The sequence below is a fragment of the Vanessa cardui genome, chromosome 12, assembly GCF_905220365.1.
Source record: "Vanessa cardui chromosome 12, ilVanCard2.1, whole genome shotgun sequence".
Taxonomy (NCBI): Eukaryota; Metazoa; Arthropoda; class Insecta; order Lepidoptera; family Nymphalidae; genus Vanessa; species Vanessa cardui.
Window position 1 is genome coordinate 12,098,463 of NC_061134.1, and position 21,143 is coordinate 12,119,605.

The window sequence follows — 21,143 nt, forward strand, 5'->3', positions numbered from 1 at the left end:
TGTGAAATGTTTACAAATCACCCTTTTAAAACACTTAAGTCTAAAATTTACGCGCTCATCTGACTTATGATTTCTTTGAATTAAATATGCGTCAGAATATTATTTGAAGTTTTGAATCTGATTCATAAAATTGTATTATATTTCATCAATGGAAAGTATAACTTAACTTATTTATATTCTTCATCAAAGAAGAGGCACAAGTTAGTACAAAAGTGAAGTTTTAAAGAAATGTTTTCGCGTCGTGAGCTGAAATGACCTTTAGCGCTTTCAGAAGAGTTTTTGAGTTTGTTCGCTGATATAAGAATAACATTATGTGTCTTTATAAAGATTTATGACCCTCCTTTTAGATTGCAATTACTCTTACGTGTAAAATGTTTTGAAATAGATTGTAAATGTGTGTAAAATGAAAGGTTTTTCTATGTTTAATATTTTAACGCATCAAATTTGTTTAAAAAAACATGTATTACTGTATACGTGGTATAAGAAAAAAACAAAAATATATATTTAGTGTATTGTAAAGTTTTTGGAAGATATTCTTTTATATTTAGATATTCACTAATATTTGACGTTAAATAATATGTATAATAGCAAGTAATCCTATAACAGCTTATATATCCATATATTAATTCAACTACATTTTCACTTATATTTTTTGCATATAATATCAAACACTATCAACGGATCAAATTCGGGAATAAAAATTGAATAACGTAATATTAAAAGCTTATCTTATTTAGTAATTTAAAAATTACGGTATTATTATTATCAAATTAAAACATTACTAAATCGAATTGGTTTAAGACTAACCTGGAAGATTTTGTACGATATAGTTCAGCTGACAGATTGAATGGAATGACTGGTCAACGTAATGGTAAGTGGTGGTGATCTTGGTATTGTAAGAAATTTTCCATATATCGCCAAGAATGCCATGGCGGATTATCTTCTCAAAGTTATGTATGCTGCGGAGCTAAGTCTTCCAGTTATTGACTATAAATGAATCCACTGAAGTTTAGAATTCAATGTAATTACTAAAATACAGTAGCATATGTTCATTAATATAATTACTCTGTAATTACTCTGTAATTATATTATATGAACATTTTTTATTAAATTTAATAGGGTGATAACGTATAACAACGATTCAAGGAATATTTATGGGTGGTGCTGCCAACATAATAAAAAGACGTTGGCGAATTTTAATAATCTCAAATAGACGTAAACGCCCATAATTATGTATAAATAAGTGTTCAGATAACCAAATAGAAAGTCTTGTATAAAATATCCGGCTTTCTTCAAACAACGAGGAAATTAAAGTGAAACTTCATCGGGCGCGGATCGAGTAAAATTTCGAGGTCGAGTTTTAACGTTGCCGTTGTAATGTTTCGATTCTATCAATTGTATTGAGTTTCACGAACTTAATTTCAATTTGTGAGACGTTTTTGAAACCGCTTCGAAATCGAATCGTTGATATTAGGTTGTTTTACGTTTTAAGGCTTCGAAACATCAACCTTACATTCAATTTAACGTATGTGAGAAATATATATTTGACGACCTTTGTGGTCGAGTAGTGTGTTCACCGGTTACGCCAATCCAAGGTCCCAGGTTCGTCCTGTCGAGTCGATATAGAAAAAGTTCATTAGTTTTCTATGTTGTCTTGGGTCTGGGTGTTTGTGGTACTTCGTTACTTCTGATTTTCCATAACACAAATGCTTTAGCTACTTACATTGGGATCGGAGTAATGGATGTGATGTTGTCCAATATTTATTTATTTATACTGAAGAATCGTTTCGTTGCAATGATAAGTGATAACTTCTAATGGGAAGATATATCGTTACGTAACGCGTTACGGCGCCAGTCTGTCTGGCTTCCCTTTCTATAACGCATACAGCGATTAGTTTGATTTATCACTTTCCCAGACAAATACGCGCACATATTTGCTTTTTATTAAATTTCCGACTATCGTAAACTTTATTAATTTATTTATTATTATAACATTTACTATGTGTGGAATAAGATTCAGAAGAAAGTGTAGACAGTTACTTTTAATATTTTACAAGATAGAAAATTATTTTAAATATAAAAAGTATGGTCCTAGAGTTAGTTGATTTACAGGCACGATTTATAAAAAAATATATTGTACTTAAGTGTAACGTTAATTCAATACTGTAACATAATAATTCCAAGTTCTATGAGCCTACTTGAATCAATAATACTTTGATTTCGTGTAGAAATTAATTATTTTTATTAAACATTACATTTATAGATACGAACAAAATTTACTGGAGGACATTTTTTTTATTTTTTATATAATATTATTGGAAAGTCTAGCCATTTCATTTTCTCTTCTATCTTACAACGCAGAAAGAAATAGAGAAAGATAATTAAGAGTTAATAGGTAAATATAATAGTGACATAAGTCAACCTCACTGCGGAGTGCACAGACGTGTTCACTCACACAAACACACGTGGTCACTTACTCACGCACGACACACACACGCACGCACGGCCTTCTCACCGACGTCTACGTCAAATTTAGATGAATTCACATTAGAAACATCTAAACTTATCCGTGTTTCTTTACTATATTGTCCATGTATTATATACAAAAACCTTCCTCTCGATCACTGTATCTATTAAAATAAAACCGCATCAAAATCCGTTGCGTAATTTTAAAGATCCTAGCACAATAGGGACAGACAGCGGTAAGCGACTTCGTTGTATACTATGTAATGATGATAATGATGACGATGGAAGGAGACTAATTATTATAGACACAGTAAAGTAAGTAAAGTAAAGTAAATTTCCCACTGCTGGGATAAGACCTCCTCTTCCATTAACGAGAGGGTTTGGAACTTATTCCACCACGCTGTTCCAATGCGGGTTGGTGGAATGCACATGTGGACACAATTTCGTTGAAAATAGACACATGCAGGTTTCCTCACGTTGTGTTCCTTCACCGCCAAACATGAGATGAATTATAAACACAAATTAAGTACATATATATGTATAATAGTGCTTGCCTGGGTTTGAACCCGCAATCATCGGTTAAGATGCACTCGTTCTAACCACTGGGCCGTCTCAGCTCTCATAGACACAGACATCATTGAAAACAAAACCATTGTTCAACTGTAAAAATGTATTTGTAGCATCAAAAGTACTTCATAAAGCGAATTTGTAAAGAGTATGTAATTAGCGTATGAAATACTGAGTTATTATTTAACGAGTCTATTGTTTGGATGGAATTATTAACGGTGTATTACATATCATCCTGTCTTTAATACATTTTGTATATGTATTTTGCATGTCTAATTATCACTCAGCGTAAGGTTACCTAATGCTATTAAGATAATCATGTTCTTTAAATAATTTCGATTAGAATATTTGAAAATTAAAGATATTACGTACCTTACATGATGATTATATGTAACACAATTATGCACACAAATTTTCTATCGATAATCAGTAATCAGTTTTTTGATGTTCATTCGATATCGGTTCTGGATCTCTTTTTAAATTATTTTATAAACAAAGGTTTATTGTATTTCTTTTCAATAAAAATATATATTATTGTTTGTTCTACTATAGCTTAAACCAAAGAATGCACAATATTTATGTATCTATGGAGAATAATAATATTAAAAAAAATTCAATTTCACACAATAAAACAAATGAAAGTTATAAAAACGCACCAAAACTGAATCGATCATAATTAAGATCAACAGTCTATTCGATTGAAAAAAAAAAAACATTATATTTCTCAAACGAATTTATAGTTAAGAAAAATATGAATGAATATCATTGTTGAAAATGATCATGTCTCGTTACAGAAGATACATTTAATCTTCTAAAATACATGTTTTAAATAGCTCAACATAAAATTTAAATCGCAAGCCAAACCCAAGTGAACGTATATTAGTCGTATATTTTATTCATGTATAAACAAAACAATACTTTTATTACAGACGTATAAAAAATGATTAAAACACATGAACACAGAAAGCGTATGAATGCGGTCTTATTGCTCTAAGCAATCTCTTCTGTATATTGGAAAAGTTGTTAAGTAGAAAAAAAACATCTGTAAAGTTATACCAACTAAGAATTCTAATATGCGTCCGTGCTTCAAGTAAAGAGGGAAATAAAATATAATCAAAATGGTAGAGAAAATGTTTAGGATTAAAAAAGCGAATTATTTCGTAATAGAAACTGATGCTTCCGTGTATTTTATTTCACAATGTCTAATTTCCATTATCTTCAAGGTATGTAACAAGCAATTGTAGGTTTCATTTTAAATCAATCTAGCTGTTAAATACAAAGAGTACTTATGTCGTCATCATCATCATCAACAGCCCATTTTTGTCCACTTGTCACTTGTCCAAGAAATAAATTACATAAGTATTTTAATAAATTCATTAAATTACCCGTGTTCTGGTAGAACTAGTCAAAATCAAAATCAGAGTATACTTTATTTAAGTAGGCTTGTACAAGCGCTTGTGATATTAAGTGAAGCTACCGTCGCTTCGGAATACAAATTCTGCCGAGAAGAACCAGAAACAGTTGGGAAGTAGATACCATCCAATCATTATATATTGAAAAGCCATTGATACTTAGTATTGTATTCGGTCCAAGTGTGACTGAGTCTGTATCACTACAGGAACATATGATTTCCGAAGGTCAATGACAAATTGGTGAAGTAACTATTGGGTAGCCTAATTGTCCATCCCTGCTGAGATATATTTAGTGACGGTTTGCTTATCGAACTTTCATTGTTCGACTAGAAACCCGCCCCAGCTTCGCACGGGTGCAATGCTGATACTACTATAAATATACTACAGAATTTCTTCTACTTGAAAGTCAATGTTCACAAATTTAGAGAGACAATAACAGATAAGACAATACAAATAGCGTTTGTAAGATGTAATCGCACAAAATGTGTTCTTTTATGTGATCCCTTAGAAAACCTCTAAAATTATCCAGTATTTCACTACTATATTGTACATATGTTATACATTTAAACCTTCCTCTTGAATCAATCTATCTATTAAAACAAACCACATCAAAATCCAGCGTGTAATTTTAAAGATCTAACCATACATAGGGATAGACAGCGGTAGTCAACTTCGTTTTAAACTAATGATGATGATAAACTGAGTGAAAAATATCTTAAAATGTAGTCGACTTAGTGTCTTAAACTTAAGAGTTTGCGTGCAATTGTTAAGAATTCACCTCCCTCGATCTCACTCGAGAAGCATTGACAGGCGACTTATGATACGCCATTTTTATACGCTTTTCCAATAGATTTTAAAACTATTATAGTCAATGTCGCGTGTTACATTACATTCTGATGTGAGGTTACAGTTTATTTTTACGGAATGCTTCTATTGAAATTCCATTTTAAATATTCAACAAAGAAGCATTATAAGTTCTTATGGATTGACAAAATTCAACCACTGGCTTGGAAAAGTCAAGTTCTGAAAAGAACTGGCTAAAACAACACAGTCAGTAATTTGTATTTAATTAATCTTGATTTTCGTTTAGTTTTACAGTTTTAGTTTTATATGTCTCGATTAAAATTCCATTTTAAATATCATGGTTTTCATGGGTACGCCACTCTGAGGTCCCGGGTCCGATTCCCGGCCGAGTCGATGTAGAAAAAGTTCATTAGTTTTCTTTGTTGTCTTGGGTCTGGGTGTTTGTGGTAACTTTGATACTTCTGATTTCCCATAACACAAGTGCTTTAGCTACTTACATTTGGATCGGAGTAACGTATGTGATGATGTACAATGTTTATTATAATATTTATTATTATTATTATATCGTTATTCGACGAAGAAGCTTTATACTTTTTTATTGTTGGGTACATTTCTGTCAGTTGATTGGAAAAGTCAGTCAGTTTTTCTGCATTGAACTAATCTTGATTTTCGTTTTTTGTATTGTATAAATTCAATATATTATTACAAATTGTTCCCTCCTTTCTGTTGTCCATTGACATCGAGCGTTGAATATCTATTGAATTAAATATTCCAGAATGATTTGCATGTTTATTCAATTTATTTCAATAGCTATGTTTATTTGCTTCCTATTTACTTACAGTTAATGTTTTTTTTTACTCTAATAGCGCAATGGGCTTCAACAGATGCACTTTAAGAAATAAATTTTGTAATTTTTAACATATTTTTATGGACCTGTCTTTTCTTTACTTTTCTTGTTTATTGTTGTGACGTCACTTTTATTATTCTTATTTCTTTAAAGTATTATAAAAACATTATTGTAAATGGTTTTTAATCACTAACATTGTTGGGGATCATGCTGTGAAGAATTTCATAGATTTATTATGTCCAATATCTGTTTGACATCTAATATGTAAAAAGATCAGAAAAAAATAGATTGTAGCTGATAATTGGTAGTCCAAGCACAAGTCGTTTTTCACTAATTTTTCATGTGCTAATTTATTTTATTAATAACACTGTTTAGCGTTCAAGGATAAAAACTTCAGAGAAACTGCATGTGTATCTCTTGCATTAGATCGTCAAGTTGTATTAATACTGAACTAGATGTCGCGGGCGGCTTCGTGTGAAAAAACATGATAACCAACACCATAAAGGTGTTGGTTATCATGTTTTTTTTTGGAGATCAAGTTTGCTTCATACCAAATTTCATCAGTGGTTTGGTTTTCGTGAAAGGCAGACAGATAAACATTACTTTCCCAATTATAATAATAATATCGATAACGATAATCTATTGAATTATTGCATTGTGTTATATCATTTATAAATAGTCCGTTTCAATGACAGGAGGGGTAAAGATAAATAAACAAATGTGACCTCGAATTGAACGTGACATTTGTGAAGCGATTTAAACTAGAGTGACTTAAACTGAATGAGTGATTGATAATGAATGAATGATTTGTAAATTTGTTTCGATTGTTTTCGAAAATGATTATTGAATACGGAATATAAGTATATTTATCCTTGTTTTTTCTGCTCATGGAATTGATTATATTGCTGACTGATATGGATCGTTGAAACGTGTATATAGCGACAAGTCGTCTTGTGTTTAGTATAGATGAAAATATTATTTATTAATTAATCATACCAATAATTATAATTATCTTTATTACTATCTTAAACAATCATAATCATTTATAATTTAGAGTTGATTTATTTAATATTATGAAGCAATTTCATGAATTTATTGGATATAAATTAGAAATGATTCATTAATATACACTTTCATTTTAATATATTAATCATACGAATATCATAAATATGAAGATTAATTACATTTTAACTTATCGTTTATTCTGTATTTTAAAGAATGGTTAAAATTTCTTACGTCGTCAATGAGTAGTCGTCTATTTGAACTATCAGATGCCTATCTAATTATGAGTATTTGCAGTTTCATGTCTAGCTTCTAGTCACTAGCCTGATAAAACAGTATTAATATCAAGCATGGCTTACCAAACAAATATTAATTGTGTATGTTAAAAAAAATGTACTATGTTTTTACACATCTGGAACGCGTTACAGCGGAGTGATCTATTATCGTCAGAAAATAATAAAAGCGAACCACTCAGCGCGAATTGGTTTTATTACGTAACCAGTAATAGTACCATTTCGTTTTGTATTTACAATTATTTATTGTATTTGTTTTATTTTCTTGTTAGGTTAGATAAGATTTACAGTTTATATTATATACTAGTTATTCACGGCTTTGGTCATTTTTAGGGGAATATCATCAGCATCTTATCATGCCTTCATCCTTGATGCTTGATCTTATTATATACCAAATTTCATAAATTCGGTTCAATGACCTTGAAAGAGGAAAACACAGACGCAGTTTTTGGAATCATTCAACAAACAACGTATAAAACGCCTGTAAATTCCCCACTGTTGGGCTAAGTCCTCCCCTCACTTAGTTGATTTACATGTGGTATTTTGTTGAAATTATACACATGCAGGTTTTCTTATTTATACTTTTGTTTTAAATAACATTTTCTTCAAAAACATAATTCATTATGGTAGGTGTAGAGTTACGTCGTATTATCGATACAGTATAAATAAATATGATATGATAATAATATATCTATTATATGTTAAACATAAGTTATTGAGCGCAAATTATTAAGTCAAATATCAGTATTAGGTATACTAAAATTTGACTACATCACTTGTATTTAATTTTTTTTTAATAAGATCGAGACTCAAAATCAATGTCAAAACATACTTGATTCAAGAAGGCTTTTAAAAGCACTTTTAAATCTAAAATCGATACTATAATTAATAATCAAAAAATTTAATACTATAATTAATGACTATATTAAGTGAAGATACCACTGGTTTGTGGTGTAGATTCTACCGAGCAGAACGGGCAAGAAAATCAGTAGTTACTCTTTTTCAACTTTTAAAAATACGAAGTCATGTTAGTTAAATACAATTATATAATTATAATACTATATATAAGATCGCATATTGGTAAGAAGGTTAGAATCTTAATTAAATATTGCAAGTCCTAAGCTGGCGAGCACCATTGGATTTGCATATACTTCATGCGTTTATATTTTTTTTGAGGTTGGTAAAATATTGTGAGAAAACTTTAATGTATCAGATTAAAAAAAGAGAAAATCGTTTAGATTAATCTGTATATAATGGAAAGAGACACAGGGACAAAGAAAGAGAGAGATATATTCTCTGGACTGCTTTTTCCTCACGTAAGTATATTGTCAATTCACAACTCCCGCGAAAAAGAGTTTAGTTTCTATTGCCATATGTGTATCATACCGTTGTTGGCAATAACACAACATACATAAATGATTCATTGTTGTAACATGGGGACTTAGTATTGATTAGATATTCATAGATATTACAAAATTGAATAAAAGAACCGTTTAGACATTCAATCTATTACAATGACTGAAGAAAATTGTATTTATTTCAGTTTCAATTTGTCGTAAATTAAAAAAGTAACATTTTATTCGAATTAGTAATTAGGATTGAAGAATATGGGATTTTCCATAACACAAGTGCTTTAGCTACTTACATTGAGATCAGAGTAATGTATGTTGTGTTGTCCAATATTTGTTTAAATATTATAATATCAATTATCATATTTTTTGTTCTGTATTTTCCCTCGAAAAATTCCCTCGTGGATTTAAAAAAATAGACCAATCATAAATGATTCTAAATTTAAAATTAAAACTCCAAATTAGTAGGCATTCGGAACAAAGTAAGTAGCTACGAAATAACTACAATAATCTAAACTGTGAAACGCATACAAAACTTTTATTTATCAAAGGAATAAAGAATCCATTTCAATGTTTCATAAAACATTGTACAAAGAGATCCATTAGTTTTTTCTCATCAATTTAACATTAAGCGTCTTTTGATTCTTACCAGAAAGAAAACTGGGATATTTCTGTTTTGTTTATTTGTGTACTTAGTTTTACTTGATAAAGTATTCGTATTATTTAATAATTCGACTTTTGCTAGAAATTTAGAGTTTCTTTTAAATATAAAGTAGCACAATTTTTGTAATCAGATTTTTGTTGACCTTAGTTCTTTCAAAATATTCAAAATCATTTTGTGGTCAGGCATTAGAATGGCTAATTTTGATAACCTCACTTTTATTAATCAGAATATTAACTCACTGTTGATTGTTTTGTATATAGCATATGCCTTTTGGTTAATAATGTTGATAAGACTGATGTTGACAAGATTGATAAGACAGTTGATATGATAAGACGTTTTAATCCAAAGCGATATTTAATTTTAAATTATTTGACCAATGGCAAAATGCGCTTATGCATTTTACTAAAAAATGTACTTACGGGCGTAAGTACCGTACAGTATTATAGCTATAGACCACAAAATTACAATGACATAAAACGGAATGAAAGGTCCGCTCGCTGTCCCTCTATCAAACAACTTATATTTTATTCAAAACGTAAGAATAATTGTGTAATACATTTTTATGAACAAATGAAATTTCCATGACCTTTATATTTCACAAGACCAGGAAACTTCGTGCTTTGTTTTCAAGAATGAAATTTATTTAAAAAAGTACGGTATAATGACTGTTTTGTTTTTGTATTTATGTCGCATTATTGATAGTCATTACCAATGATGATTTAAGGTCTTTTGGAATGTCAATATAGTCCTTTTGAGATGGTTTGGAATATATCCTCCAAAGTGTAGAACCTTAATTCTACTCTTAAGTAGAACCGTAATGTCCAATTTAAGTACTTTACTATCGCACTTCAAAAAAAAGAAAATTAATACAATTATTTCAAAGAAACAACAACGCTGTATTCAGAAGACCATAAATCAAAAAAATCCGCAATATCTACGTTTCCCCGAAACATGTTTATTTTTACGACGTTTTTCGTCACAGCTGTGCACTTCAAATAAGACGAAACAAACAAAGTTGTCAAAACAATAATAAAAAATAATATAACTATCGTTTTCAACATTGATTCTTCATTACTTTTGATTTTCCTAACCTCTTAAATATATCTTTTCCTTAGAGGATTGTGTTGCTTAAGGAAAAGTAATATACATTATTTCCAGACTACAGATAAGAAACAGCAAGATGATGGCAAACTTATAGCGGTGCTGATCTCGAGGATTGAAATCCAAAATCTAGGGCATACTAATATTGATTTTTCCAGCGTTCATATTTTTTTAGTGACAACCCCGAGGTTGAAAAATTTAAGCAATATTTTATTCCCAAATCTTTATGATTATAATATAATCGATGACAGTTTTAGAAACAAGAGTTATCTCAATCAAAAAACATTGGAATGTACGTCAATCAAAAATATATGTGAGATCTATCTAATAGGTAGACCTAGAATATTCATATATGTAACGTAAAAGTATTTAACTCGGTAAAGCCATTTTCAAGTAATCGAAATAAATACATGATATAAACTTTTTCTGTTAACTAGCAAAGAAAACAGTTTAGAAATACAAAAGAAATGTAAGGCCAAAAAACACAAAGTCTCAGTGTTTGCAGTAAGTGCTGCTTGCGATACTGATTTCAAGAGGTCACCTTATTGCCTTATATCGCTGAGAATAAGAGCAAGCAAAATTGAATCCAAACTACAATGTAATAAGATTCTAATTTCCACTTATCTTTATCGCAGTTCAAAAAGTGTATACGCTTAACTTTTATTCCCTTACTCCACTAAAAGTCGAAAGCTGCCGCTGATTAGCTAAAATTTTTAGTAGAAAATTTTGCAATCCTAATCTCCTATAAAAGCATATGCAACGAAATTAGAATATAATCTTATATAATGTCCTTAGATTCTGTATTGCTTCGAAATCCAAATTTAAAATCTCCTTCCATTCTAAAAAAAAGTCTTGCTGAACCAACTGACCTACCTACCCACGGTATGAAAAAGTAGGGTTGGTTTGACATATGAATTATAGTTGAAAATAAATAAGATTTTTTCTATAATCAATTAATTCTACAATACCAATACTTCATACCACGCTCTTATATCGTACGATACGTTACAAATGTTCAATCAAATCGAACGAAGAAATAATGATAGCATTGATCTGATGTATTTCCTCGTTCGATTTGTTTGTGATTATCAAAAATGCTGAGATGGCCCGGTGATTAGAACGCGTGCATCTTAAACGATGATTTCGGGTTCAAACCCAGGCAAGCACCACTATATACATGTGCTTAATTGTGTATATATGTAATTCATCTTGTGCTCGGCGGTGAAGGAAAACATCGTGAGGATACCTGCGTGTGTCTAATTTCATCGAAATTCTGTCACATGTACATTTCACCAACCCGCATTGGAACAGCGTGATGGAATATGTTCCAAAACCTCGCCTTAATGGAAGAAGAGACCTTATCTCAGCAGTGGGAAATTTACAGGCTGTTACTTTACTCTTTACTTTATCAAAAGTTCTGATATTTTATTGGTTATTTTTTAATGTTAATTTTTTTATGTATTGTTAAAAAACTTCTTATTTTGAATCACGTTGTTTGAATATTGGAATGAAAATTTGTGTAGGAATTCTACAACTACAGATTGATGTATTAATGTATACGAACTGTCTAGTAACATTATTTTTAAAATTGTATATCAATCGAAAAAAAAAACAACTGGAATTTGATGATGACGTTTTCAAACATATATCGGTCATGACAGCCGTTGTCAAGGCAGATTAGCCAACGCGTAAAATATGTTAACACCAGTGGAGAGTGTACGCAACATAAAGGCACTTTTTATATCTTTACTATTCAACTCGTAGGGAACTTAAAATCTCATACGACTGGAAGGATGTTAAGTGCCAATCGTTTACCATGCAGTCCAAGTCGTGAGAAATTAATTAGTGCAACAACCGTTAAAACCGAGCTCTTCATTTTTATTAAATTTAGAGCTTCGCTATCTTTGGCTCTAAAATCTGATTATTTTTTTACACCCAAATGGGCCTATTTTTGTTATCTGTACATTTGTAAAAAAAGTGGTAATATCAATGATTTTCATACGGAGTACGACTACAGAACCTAAAAATATATTTCCTCAAGATTTCGGAGGTCAGATGACAATTGTGCTATAATAAAGCTTAACAACATATACGATATTATATATCATACCCAGATTTGAGGAAAGAGACTCTGCTATAATGCCGGGAGAAAAATTGCGAGAAAAATAACTGTAACTTGCTTTTGTTTACTCACAGATAATAACATAAAATACGTACTGAATATTTGAGATTTGGACTGTGTGTTGCTTTATAAGTACTTCGATTTTTTAAGTGTACCGCTAACAAATTGGGAAAATTCGGCATCTGATAGAAAATAAAAACAACAACAAACAACAACAGCCTGTGAATTCCCACTGCTGGGCCTCCTCTCCCTTTGAGGAGAAGGTTTGGAACATATTCCACCACGCTGTTCCAATGCGGGTTGGTGGAATACACATGTGACAGAATTTCTATGAAATTTGTCACATGCAGGTTTCCTCACGATGTGACAGAATTTCTATGAAATTTGTCACATGCAGGTTTCCTCACGATGTTTTCCTTCCCCGCTGAGCACGAGATGAATTATAAAGACAAATTAAGCACATGAATCAGCGGTGTTTTCCTGGTTTTGAACCCGCAATCATCGGTTAAGATGCGCGTGTTCTTACCACTGGGCCATCTCGACTCTCGAAAAAAAAAATGAAAAGTAAAAATAAACACGAAAAGTTTCAGGACGTGTTCTTAGAAGCTACTTAAGATCTTTCTAATGGATAGTTCCAATATAAGACATCCGCTTCCTTCGTACTGTTTTCCGCTTGTCTTGTCAAAACTCTCCTCAGGGAATGAAGAAGTAATTTCTTCTCTTGCGTTGGGTATAACTTATATTTATTGTGCTGTCATTATTTATGGATAGAAGAAACCGTTTTACTTCTTGTCAGATAGGCTTATTGACAATGTATTTTCTTTCTATCATTGAAAAAAAAATCGTTTGGGTATCGACTAAATACCTATTTATAAAATGTTTTTGTCTTCCAATTAAGTATCCATAATTTACACGTAATAAAAGAAAAAATGAGTCATTGGGTACTAACTTAACTTTGGGGACATATTCTCATCTGTCTCAAACTAGGCATATTTGCAATATTCCATAAAATACACACTTTCTTGCAATTATTTTTGTGCGAAAATTGTCACATAACATATAGAAGATTTTCAACTTTATCGCAGAACCCAAAGATTATTCGTCCATAAGGGTAGCCGAGCTCAGATGGCAATCGTTCTTTATAAAACTCCTATATTCGCATTAGGGGAAAAAATCCTGGCATAATGCCGGGAAAATATTGCGAGGATACTTATAATTTGATTTTGTTTATGTTAAGATAATAAACTAGTCGAAGTAGCTTATGAATAACGATAGCCTCACCCAATTCCCTGAAGACGCTTGCTATTTAAATATTCTTTTTTCAAATAATGTTTTTTTGAAAGATATATTATCTTGCTAGTATTTTCGGCGAGTCTTAGTGTTTATTCTTTATTACTGAAGGAGATATATTGGTATAACAAAGTTATATAGAATATTAATAATTTCAGTATATTTACTTTATTTTGCGTTATAAAATGAATAAATTTTAGCAGACCGAATTGTATTGTCGCCAGCACGAATTGTGTGCAAATTTCGACGCGAAATTTAGGTTGAAAATTGAATTGAAAAGTTTGCTGGCATGAACGTAATGGCTCTTTGGATCTATCCACAGTGGCTTCAAAGACCTTCGTAATCACATGCTCTGGGAACCTTTGGACCCACGCCGACTAACTTTGATCGCACTATTGATATACTTGAGATGGCCCAAGGGGTGAAGGACCTATGAGTTTTCATGTAATTATATTTATAATTCAATTTGGGATCAGTGATGTACATCGTAAGAAAACCTACACGTTTCGCATTTATTTATATACCAGCATCAAAGAACAGGCCTTTTCCTATTAAAAAGATATACACAGAATATTACCCAATGGTAGGACTTTGTCCAAGCTCTTTTTGTAGGCACCATCCACTCATCATCATCAAGCAGTGATAAGTAGATCTTGGTTGAAGGGTGATTGAGTCATTATAACTACAATGGACATAAAATCCCAAGATCCTTTGATGAAAAATTACGGAGCTCATATCTGCAGTGACGACCACTAATCATTTGATTCCGCATATGTCATTAATATAGAGAAATAGTTCACACACGATGCAGCTGCTGTCCTAACATTACATAGGCAACATTAGTTCTATTCATAAGCGATTAATAATGCGAGTTGCTAAACAGTATTACTGAGCCAGTGTTATTATAGCTAAGATAATATCTTGACCTCTCACTAAGCAATCCATTCAGGAACTGCAACGTGACTAATAGGTACTGACTTTGTCAAACCAGACGTAGGCGCTAATCACTTTATTTATTAATTAGTGTTCTGTTTGAATGGTTGTCGCGTTGATATTAATATGCAATGTCAATAAAAAACCATATGTGTATGTGTGATAAGGTTTAAATTTGCATGCAAATGTTGTTTATTTTAAAATAGACGGCGTTCGTGGCTTCACTCGAGTTTCATTGGTCGGTCATCTGGTCTGAGGTATTAAAAAGTAGCTCATGTTCAGCAGTTTGGGCGTGTTAGAACAACAGACAAACTGACTTACGAAGTAACTTTTGCATTTATAATATAAATATAGATAAACATTTTTTTATATCTAATGTAATTTTCTTATCTAAAGAAGTGTACAGGCCTATTCCATGACGTTGATAGAAATTATTTCACTTACTTTTCACGTTTTCTGGTTTATTTTGCATATAAGTTATTAGTTTCTGCCTTGGTTTCGGGTGCGAAGGTGAAGGTTGGGCAGGTGTTCAATACATTACGTACATAGCAATTTTGTCGTGATAAATAAATAAAAAAATAATCGTGTTTAAAATGAAAGCTATTGTAATTGTGTTTAAATTTTCGTGTTGAAAACATCTTTGTTACAGATTAGATGAAAGTAATAAATTAAATCTATTTGACAATTCCTTTGAACAAATTATATTGCAGAATTAATTTCTTTTTTTCATTTAATATTTCATTAAAATTATGTTAATATCTAACCATCTGTTAGTATTTTTTATTTTCAAAATATGTATTAGTCAGTGGACTATTTAGTGAATATTTGTAATAACTATTTGAAAGTATTATGTGAGACTAGTTTTTTCATTACTAACAAGCTAACCATAGTATCTCTTCCCATTCTTTTCCACGTTTGAATTTTTAAGAAAGCACTCAGAGTGATATCCCACATCCGACTACAAGCATGTAGGCCGTATATATTTTATAACGAAACAAAAAGTATTTATATGTATTTTGACTAAGCTTAGTGGTTTTTTCTTAAATAAAATATGTAATATTTTACATGACAAAGGAAACAACTGTTTTTTCGCACGTTATTTTCGGTTGGATTTATTTTCCAAGCGGGTAGTTGATTTACATACAATTTAATCCTTTAATAATAAATAAGGTAACTGTCAAGAAATGTCTCACAGCTGGGCATTTTTCTGTTTGAGTAGCTACCACGCTGCTTTAATGTGGGTTGGTGGATAGAAGTTTAACAGATTTTACATAACACCAAGTATGATATTTATAATTATTACAAATTAAGCATATAAAAATTGAGACGTGATTGATTAAAACCCACAATCATTGGTTAAAATTCAAGTGATCTAACCACTAGATCATCGTGGCTTAGTTAATGAGAGTTATAATCAATTCATATGTAATATATAAACTTAACAAAAAAAAATGACATCAAATAATAATACTCCATTATAATAACGAAAAAAATTCAAGACTATAAGAAAATTGAACAAATTCTTTCATCCGTAGATAGGGTGATAAATTTTCTTCAAATTTTAATGGGATAAAACGGGAAGCATAACCTCCAAAAGTATTTTTGTTCCAAATCGGTTTACAAATGAAGGAAATCTGAACATTTAAGAATTGTAACCGAATTGAGCACGTCCTTCTATTTTTGAAATCTTTATAGTTCTTTACGGAATATTATGATTCGTAGCTTTAAATGAAATGAATACAGATCTACATTTGCTTTATTGTTAAAAAAAAGTTAACATTTTTTAACTGGTGTACACACCACTCGACCTCCGTGGTCGAGTGGTGTGTACACCGGTTTTCATTGGTACGCCACTCTGAGGTCCCGGGTTCGATTCCCGGCCGAGTGGATGTAGATTACCATTAGTTTTCTATGTTGTCTTGGGTCTGGGTGTTTGTGGTTTCATCGTTACCTCTGATTTCCATAACACAAGTGCTTCAGCTACTTACATTGGGATCAGAGTAATTTATGTGATGTAGTCTCATATTTATATATTTATATATTTAATTATTTCTTCATAGCGCTGTCCGTGTTGTTATTGTTAAGTTATATTTTTCTTTAGTGAACCTAGTTATATTTGCCTTTTATATTACTACATAATGAGCATTATAGGAAAGTAACATGAATCATTAAATATTTATTGTTAACATTATTAATATTGGAAGTTTATAGTATGAACTTGTGCTCGACCATTTCATAAGTTTTTCATTAAATGATTATTTTATTATCAACCAGTATCACACGATGTAACGTCACTATTCGGAAAAAATCATCATATAAATGTTTATCATTAACGTTGCAGTCTTGTTCGTTGAAGTTTAATTCGTTCAAATAAAATCGTAAATCGAATTAAAAATTAAATCACTCTTCAAATCATGATCACGAGGAATTGTGACAAGAATGCTTGAAGCAGTTCCCCTTGAATCGGAATTCCGATTCTCCGGGCGAAAATTAACCGATTCTCCTGTCACCGTTGGAGGCAAAACGATTTATTTATTAGTTGAAGGAAGATTAACTATCTTATAGCCGTCAGGCTATTTGTTATAGCCTGTTTCGGTAGTTACATTGATAATACAAATCCTATATATAAAATGGGAAATATGATATGTATTTGAGATTAATAGATAACGACGTTTGACCGATCATTTTGACATATCGTATATTTTGATCCATGAAGGTTTTTATACGATTCACCTTTTATAATCTTAGATTAATATCTGTATATATACTTCTATTAAGAGAAGATGTCAGAGAAGACTAATTTGATATATCAAAATACGTGGGCGGATTTGCAAATGAGCTTGATAATTAAATATATATGATTATCGCTCATATCTATTGGTACTAAAAGAAATGTCAGTAATGATTCATATAACAAAACCACCATCGGTCTTGGGAACTGTGATCCTGTGTCCTGTGCTGGAAGTTATACTGGCTCACTTAACCTTTAAACTAGAACACCACAATGCTAAGGGTGGTGTTTGGTGGTAGAATATATGGTTGATTGGTTTGAATAAAGTCCTATCTACTTAAGCTGATATAGCTGATATATGATGATATGATATTGTAGGGGAACTACTCACCAAATACTTAAAGGACAAAAATATGAACGTTTATATAAAAGATTTTTTTACCATATTGTTAAATATGGATTCGTTTAGAAACCAATGTCGTTATTAAATAAACTGCAGCGTCTGCTGTGACTTAACTATAAATACAATTTCGCTAACACATCGTAAATCGCGACTTTGGTAAATATTCAAATATAGAAAACCGTTGTTTATTTAATATTATGAAACCTAAAACCAGGACAATAAAGTCGAAAATCGTATAACAAAACGTAGTCGTAAATATGAGCGATCGTATGTAGTAATGGATCGCCGTGAAAGCGAAACATGAGAAATATTCACGTTGGAATAGAATTTCTGAAGAAATTTCGTGAATAAGGGAAATTTATAAAAGGTAATATGTAAGCGTTGCCGGTTATTCAGATCTGACGTTTATAATAAATTAAAAATGATACTTGATTTGAATTGAGTCCTGAGGAATATGCCAAGAATGCCATATAACCCGATCCTCCTCTATTGCCTTGTAATTGGTATTTCAGAAAATACTTTTCTTGGGGATTTCTGCATGCTTGTCTTGATTTATATTTGCTTACATATTTTTCCGCCAAATAGCAATACTTATTTTTGCTATATACCACACTGTCAATTTAATTTATATCTTATTTAAATCTTATTTATATAGTTAAATTAAAATTGTTAATATACTAGCTATACCGGTGACTTCGAGACTGTTTGAGTTTAAGTTATTTGGACATTGTATCGTGACTTTATTTTTATTTTATTTATAAAATATAATTCTATAATTAAAGTACCCTGAGCTGAGATGGCCTAGTGGTTAGAAAGCGTGCATCTTAACCGATGATTGCTGGTTGAAACCCAGACAAGCACCACTATATATATGTGCTTAATTTGTGTTTATAATTCATCTCGTTCTCGGTGGTGAAGAAAAACATCGCGAGGAAACCTGCATGTGTCTAATTTCAGTGAAATTCCGCCACACGCGAATACCACCAACCCGCATTGGAACAGCGTGGTGGAATATATTCCGACCCTTCTCCGTAATGGGAGAGGAGGCCTTATCCCAGCAGTGAGAAATTTACAGGTTGTTACTTTACTTTTCTTTACTTTAAAGTATCCTAAGTTACTACATCTTACATCAGCTACCTACCGGTAAAAGTCCCGTCAAAATCTGTTCAGCCTTTTCAGACATTAAACAGACAGATGGACAAAAAATGTAATATTGGTATAGGTACCATGTACATTCATATGCAATCCAATATTGTTATACTCGTATGTATGGATATTTATTAAAAACAAATTTTGTTATTGTAATCGATATCAGAGTATTATTTATATGGCTTTAAAAATATATACAAGATCGAGTCCCGCGTAAAATTATATTAAATATAATAATTATATTAAATATGTAACATTCGCCGATTTAAATTAAATAGGAGATTTTGTATGATATTTATTTTTAACCTCGAATGAATAATAATAAAAATACAATAAGATAATTTGTCTTTTGAAACAAACATATATTTAGTGATGGTCGAAATCACAAATCAAAATAAAATTTATTTCAGTACTCATTTACAAGCACTTTTGAATCGTCATTTTACAATTAATTGAAGCTACCATCGGCACGGAAAGTAGATTCTACCGAGAAGAACCGGCAATAAAATAAGTAGTTACTCTTTTTCAACATTTAAAAAATACAAAGTAAAGTTAGTTAAATACAATTATTTAAATTAATATATCCTGCTTAGAAGTCAACAGACGACGAAAGTTTGAATCTTTGTTTAAAATCATTCGCAGCAGACGAAGGCAAAGGGCATATTACGCGAGCAAATGTTTCGTTGTTAAGAAAAATATGACCTAAAAATCTCAACGTTCAAGATGTTAGCAACGGAAGGGTATTGTGGGGAAAATTGTATTCTTCATTAAAATACTAGTAGATCTCCCGCAAACCTTTGCCTTTATTTAACGGATTTTTAGGATATAAGATTTTAAAGTAACATGGTTATTTTTATTATTATATTATATTCTTTATTTCTAGTTGGTAGATCTCCAGTATCGTGCACAGGACATTCGTAGATAATGTCGAAAAATTGAGCCCCACTAACTACAAATAAAAAAAATGGATTTTTAGATATTTCGAAACATATGACAGGTTTTGTTTTGATCTAATTTCATTGTAAACTGACGATGTCTGTTCGAGCGTTTCGTTTGTCACATTTTTTTTATAAAGCCATAGCGCCGCTCTATACGGCTAGTAACATTATTCGACTCTATAAATTAATTATCTGTTAAATCGTAATCGTAACAGTTTGATGAATAAATATCAAGAATCCTCTTCAATTTTATCGTTCATAATCACTATTACAAAAATCGATATACGCTATAAATATATAAGATGGACTATTTTAATTGTTTATCCTCATCTAGCGATGCTGCCCGCCCCGGCATCGCAAGGGTGCAATGCTGATTCTGAATATACTACAGAATTTTTCTTCTTTCTTTACTATACTGTCCATGTATTATATACCAACACTCTCGTCTCTCTTCCTCTCGAATCATTCCATCTATTAAAAAAACCTCATCAAAATCCGTTGCGTAATTTAAAAGATCCAAGCTTATTAGGGATGGACAGCAGTAAGCGACTTTGTTTTATACTAATTGTAATTCTAAATTTTATACGATAAAACTAGCCACACGTTCAAGACTTTATTCGGGTAAATTAAAATAAAATCCATATTTTAATGTCATTCACCAATCCACTCACTCATTCAAAGGGATATATAAAAGATTGTTCCAGTCATTAAGTAATTCAGTGACATACAGACGTCCAAAAGAATAATTGTATTTATTACTATACCAATCAATCAACAGCTTGTAAATTTCCCACTACTGCGAACCTCCTCTCCGGTATGAGGAAAAGGTTCGGAACATATTATATGCCGCTGTTCGGGTTGCTGTTGGTGGAATACACATGTGGCAGAAATTCTATGAGACGAGACACATGCAGGTTTCCTCGCGATGTCTTCCTTCACCACCAATTGCGGGTTCAATGCATTGCACCACTGAAAATTCTTGTGCTTAATTTAAGCAAGCACCACTAAAAATTCTTGTGCTTAATTTAAGCAATCACCACTGAAAATTCATGTGCTTAATTTAAGCAATCAC

General features: G+C 31.3%; 1 protein-coding gene across 1 annotated transcript in view; it reads right to left on the reverse strand.

Moving 5' to 3' along the window:
* LOC124534263 (5-hydroxytryptamine receptor) overlaps positions 1–21,143 on the reverse strand; it is a 126,126-nt gene that overhangs the window by 22,321 nt on the left and 82,662 nt on the right. The gene's annotated exons all lie outside the window — the stretch shown is intronic.